The sequence below is a fragment of the Aptenodytes forsteri genome, unplaced genomic scaffold (genome assembly GCF_000699145.1).
Source record: "Aptenodytes forsteri isolate BGI_AS27 unplaced genomic scaffold, ASM69914v1 Scaffold241, whole genome shotgun sequence".
NCBI classification, from domain to species: domain Eukaryota; kingdom Metazoa; phylum Chordata; class Aves; order Sphenisciformes; family Spheniscidae; genus Aptenodytes; species Aptenodytes forsteri.
Genome location: NW_008795252.1, coordinates 7,757,943 through 7,763,675, shown reverse-complemented (window position 1 = coordinate 7,763,675; position 5,733 = coordinate 7,757,943).

The following is a 5,733-nucleotide window of genomic DNA, read 5'->3' as shown; positions in this document are numbered from 1 at the left end:
CCAGCCACTAGGAAGGAAATTAACTCTGTCCCTGCCGACAATATGTAATCATGTAAAATATACATTGCAGAATTATGCCATTACAGTATCTTATTATATTATTATATATATTTCTCGTTTATTTTAAAGGGAATCCTAAAGAGACTGACGTCATTTCCAGTGGCTGCGTAAGAGTTGCAAGTGGCAGGCAGAAAAACATCAGTTATTAGTGACTACTAAAATGCTTGATATAGCTGTTCTCCTCTGTGAAAGAGATTTAAAACCATGAAGTCATTCACAGAAATGTTTAAATTTTTTTTGCATTTTTTAAAGCTTTACAGCTACTTTTCTTCTCTAAAAATTTATATTAAAAAAATCAGTATTTCCCCCTATCAAAAATTTATTTTGCCATAAGTTAATAGTTTTCTGCAACCATGTGAATACTATTTTCCATACATACTTCAACTGAAAATTTGATGAAAACCGTAGCGGATTTGTTGTAATCTTAGCAGAAGAGGATACAGCTTGAAAATGTTGCATGGCAAACAGAAAACCTAGGGGTGTCAGTGCTCTTCGTTAGCTTTCCCTGCTGGGGAAGTTCAGCGATTTGCTCTGGTTCAGCTCCACCCCCACCGATACCCCAGGCCCCTGGGACAGTTCCTCGCGTGGAGGAAGGCTCGCAGGGGACAGCAAGGATGCAAGTGCAGGGAAGCTGGGTTGAGGGCAGGAGGTCCGCTCCTCTCCTAAAACAGGTACCTCAGAGTAGCCTTTGCACACGACATGCAGGCAGATTAAACTGTTAAAAGGAAGCAAATTACATTAGGTAACTGGATACCACATCTTGTTTTAAGTCAAGAGTCAGCTTCTATGAAGAGCCGCAAGGTAAGCTCTCCCCCTGTAACAGGCTGAGCAGCCCCTCTGTCCCCACAAGCAGCCAAAGAGGTGAGTGATTTTTACGAAGACTCAGTCAGAAGCTTATGACAGGGTGCTTCATGGCTCCAAATTTCAGTATTTCGTCCATTTGACCCCACAGTGCTTGCACTGCAGAGCATGAGGCTCCATCACATATGCAGACCTTACATTGCGAGGGTACAGGGCTCACGACCACAGAGCGTGCCGCTGCTCAGACTGAAGTGCTATGAGCACTAACTTGTTTCTGTGTGTTTTCTCCATACACACCTGCACTCCTCCATCTGTATAAATAAGTATTTCAGAAAAGATGTAAATCACCGTGCTCGGGTGCGTAAGTGAACCCCAAATTAATGAAGTCTAGGACAAAACTGTGTCCAGTTCTAGACCCCACAATTCAAGAAAGACACAAACTGGAGAGGGTCCAAAGGAGAGCCACGACGATGATCAAACGGCTGGAAAACCTGCCCTATGAGGAAGGACTTAAGAAGTAGGTCTTTTCTCCCTGGAGAAGACAAGACTCAGGGGGGACCTCATCACAGTTTTCCAGTACTTGAAGGGCAGTTACAAAGAGGATGGAGGCTCTCTCTTCACAAGGAGCCACATGGAGAAGACAAGGGGCAACAGGTACAAGTTGCACTGGGAGAGGTTTCATTCTGATATAAGAATTTTTACGGTGAGAACAATCATTCCCTGGAACAACTTCCCCAGGGATGTGGTGGAGTCCCCATCGCTGGAGGTTTTCAAGACGCAACTGGACAAGGTGCTGGGTAATCTCATCTAGGCTCCATTTCCCACGGAAGGTTGGACCAGGTGATCATTCGAGATCCCTTCCCACCTCAGCAGTTCTGTGATTCTGGAACTGGTTTCCCTTAGACTGCCCGTTGCAGAGCTGGTTTGTCTCCCTCTGAGCAGAACAGAGCAATGTGTTAGCCAGAGCAGCAATTTCCATTCCTAGAAACACCAGTGGGTCTACCTATACCCACCACAGAAAGGCTTCACATCATCCTCCCGCTGACGCCCAAATAAAGCCTTCATCACAGAACTGTGAAAATCAAACTAGAGGAAATTTGAAATCTCTCGACAAATAACCTTTGCAAAACAGTTTAAGACAGGCATGGAATATTGTTCCAAATAAAAGACTTGAGAGTGGAGATTTTTCTGGCTGTCCACAAACTGCAGTTTGCAGCCTTTGGAAAATTATTTCTCTCCCTGTCAAATGCAAAGAAAATAATTCTTGCCCATCTTTCCCCTCCTTTTCTTTATATTTTCTATCCCCACAGCAACTTTTTCAAGAAAGCAGAAGGTAATCCAAGATCAGCTGGACTCCCAACTCTACATATAGTCATTTGTTATACAACTGTATAACAAAATTAAAATTTCCCAGTGAAATCCTGCAACTCAGACCTTCTCTGGAAGTCTGGTCTGAGTAAGAAGCGCAAAAATAACAGATAACTCAGTGGAAAAGTATCTAGGGAATGTTTTATATTAATGAATCTTTCCTTAGCCAGGGTAAACTGATGAGCTACAACAGCTCTTTGTACGATTCCCCCCTCCCCCCCATCTATTAGACTAGATATATATACCTACTCTTTCCCCTCCCCAAAAATGCATTCTTCAGGTTCCCATTGAATCCTTCCTTAATAAACCTATCATGAAAAGCAGGAGGTGCCTCCTGGAAGGTCCACAGATAGGCAGGTCACTAGTTCAAGTATGCATCTGTATGTATTAGCACAAAAATCTTTGCACTCACATGTGCTTTCTGTCAGAAAAGAATAATTATTAAAAGTCTCACATTATTCAGTCTCTCTTTCTGATTCAAATCCCAAAATTACAAAGTGAGAAAAGCTCCATAGGAAAACATGCATTAAAAAGCAGAACGGATTCAAAGGCGAACCTAAAGCAGGGTACTTTGCAGGATGAGGGAGTCTGAACTGGTTTGCTAAGCTTCATTAAAATTTACAGCTAAAATGTTATGATAGAATTTGCAAAACTGCAGCAGCTTTTAGCCAAGGATTTCAATTCACTGCAAGCATTCCTTCACTCGCAGGACATAAGTAATATACCTTTGACTCAAAGTTACCTCCAATTTAGAGGAGACCTGTGTATGAGAGGAATTAAACAACTTGAATATTGGTATTGAGAAGGCACTGGGGGCCCTCAGATCTGAGACCACTTAAGGGACAAATCCCTACTTGTGAGAGAAGCAAGAGAAAAGTTACTTTGAGAATCTCACTTCAGGCCTCTAAGATTTCAGCCGGAATTGGGCACCAAGCAGGTCATTAACTACAAGGCAGCATTAGCACTGAAGCGGCTCTGCACATCAACTCAAGCAGCAACCTGTTCACAAGGTGGGAGCTGAGCAGCAGTTTTGAGACATTAGCCGTATCCCCACAGTATACTTTGCTGAGGTTATACCAGCAGACATTGTACGTTGAAAGAAGCAGAGTGAAATAGTTGGTGCCAAGGATCCTACATCCACATTACCTTATTTTCATGGGATTTACTGCAGACTAACTCTGGTCTGATTCCACAAAGAGTCTGTGAGCGGCTGTAGCACACTGAGTGCATTACTGAAGTGCAGTAACTGGGGACAATCGGGAGATTTGCCTCAAAGGCCCACTTCTGACCAAAGGGCTAATACAGGTGCACCCTCCTCCACCTAAAAGCAGAGAGGAAGCCAGACTTCCTCGCAAAGCCTAAACCTAAATTCATACATAAAGTCAGTGAAAGAGCTTGCATAAAAATGCCAAACTACTTATTCTTCATCTTAAGTTAATGAACTTTCAGGTTTGATTTCAGTTTGCAGCCAGTTAATGCTTAATCTTACCCTGGTTTGACTCGAGTCCCAGCCAATAATGACTCAGTAGCTAGTTCGAACATCCCAAATGGCTTAAAACCAGCAAACATAACATCTAAAAGCAGAAATGGGCAACTCCACAGCATGGGTTGTCTGCCAGGCGGTTACAGCCCTTTAGCTATCTCTTCTCCACAGGTGGAGCTGCCTCCCCAGCACACCACCACTTCTCCAGCTCTCTCTGCCATGCCTGCCTTGGGATGCTGTGCTACATGAAGCACGTAAGCGCTGCCAGCACTGTGCAAGGGAGGGGGAGCAAAATTCTTCCTCTCAACTTTTTCCTCCTAAACCCACGCAAGGGGGAAGTAGTACAACAATGAGGAAAAGATCAGGTTGATGGGGAGCCACTTGTCAGGCAGCAGCAACAGGAGGGCAGCTTCATGAAGGAGGACTGAAGGCTTAAGCCTGATCTTAAATGGAGCGATGGGCAGAGGGTGTGTGGCACAGCACAGCATACAGGGTGCGGGGGTAAGGGTCCCAGGTGAAGCTGGTCAGGGCTATTAAGGCCTACTGGTGCCCTGACAGTGGTAACACTACCAACACCCCTTTTTCTGCCCCAAGGGGGATAGCAGTTTTATAGCAAATCCCACACACACACTTGCTAATTCTCTAAATTAGGTCTTCAGCGTAATGTTTCCATAAGAATAATACATCCCCATGTTCTTGCAGGAAGTTTTGGTGACAGGGAAGAAACCACAATTGTTGCTTAATGGTTAAAATCTTACCTTTAACAAATTTGCACCCAGTTTAGAGTTTGAAATTTTGGCACTTCAGGTTTTGGCTGATTTTTTTAATTATTTCCCCCCCCTCCCTTAAAAGATCCCTGACTTCTCAAATTTCAACATCCCCTCTGATGAGTGGAAAAGCTGGAGTTTCCTGAATTTCTCGCTTTGAACAAAGTTTTTCACTCCTTCCATCATTCCTGTGGCTATTCTCTCTTTTTCAAAACCCACCTCTAAATATTCCAAGCCTGGAAATAATATTTCTAGGGTAGTCACCCCCTGCCAACTACAGGGACAAAATGACCTCTCTGTTATTACCCATGCATCCCACGTCCAAGACCAAAGCACATTTAACTGATTAACTATTTAGCACTCTTTTCGCTGCCAATGCTTCCCAGGATGGGGACATCCATCTGTAACTGCAACCTGCACTCTGGTTTGCTAAATGTGAGATTTCACATATGGCTCTGTTGAAAATTAGGAAGCTTAGCAGTAAACCCAGGCTGATCTGTCTCCTGGGCCCATCCCCTGGATCAGTTGCTGCCCTGCTCCTTTTCTCATCTGAAAAATTTATCAACAATATTTTAATGTTGTCTTGCAGATCACTGATTAAAGGAAATGCTGAGGATCAAGAACTAATCTGAGCAAGTTCACACCTGGACACATCCTGGATTCATCCATCCAATGACCATGACCATCCAAGAACACAAAAAAAAAAAATCTAGCCCCATATCCCATCTCCAACGGTAGGCAGTAGCTAATGCTTACAGCTGTAAGACAGTCCTCTCATGTAGCCACATAATAGCTACACTTGTGGCCATTTTTTGCTCCAAGCTGGCAGCCTGAGAATTTTATGGCTCTACAAAAGGCTACAGAAGCCATTCAATAGCAGTAAAATCACTGATTCAATTACAATCAGTGTGGTCGCATGAGCTTGTAGCTGCAGTTGGCATTTGGCTTCTGAATACTCTGTGAAAACATCATTAGTTGGGTTTGGTCACACACATTGAATGTCTCTTTCCCAAAGAGCTCAATGTAATACTTGTAACTGGGGGTTAGCTTGAAGAAGTCACTGAGGCTTTGAGGTTTTCATGGTGTTTAAAGTACCTTGCTATTCAAAGGGTTCAAGGCATGCTAGCCTACACCTTAGGCAGGGCAGAAGACAGCAAGCATAAGGAAACTGGAAGTGGAATGTAATGTTGTTCTCTGATCAGGGCAGATATCACACACATCAAACTCTTGCTTCAAACACCTACCTGCCTCTGT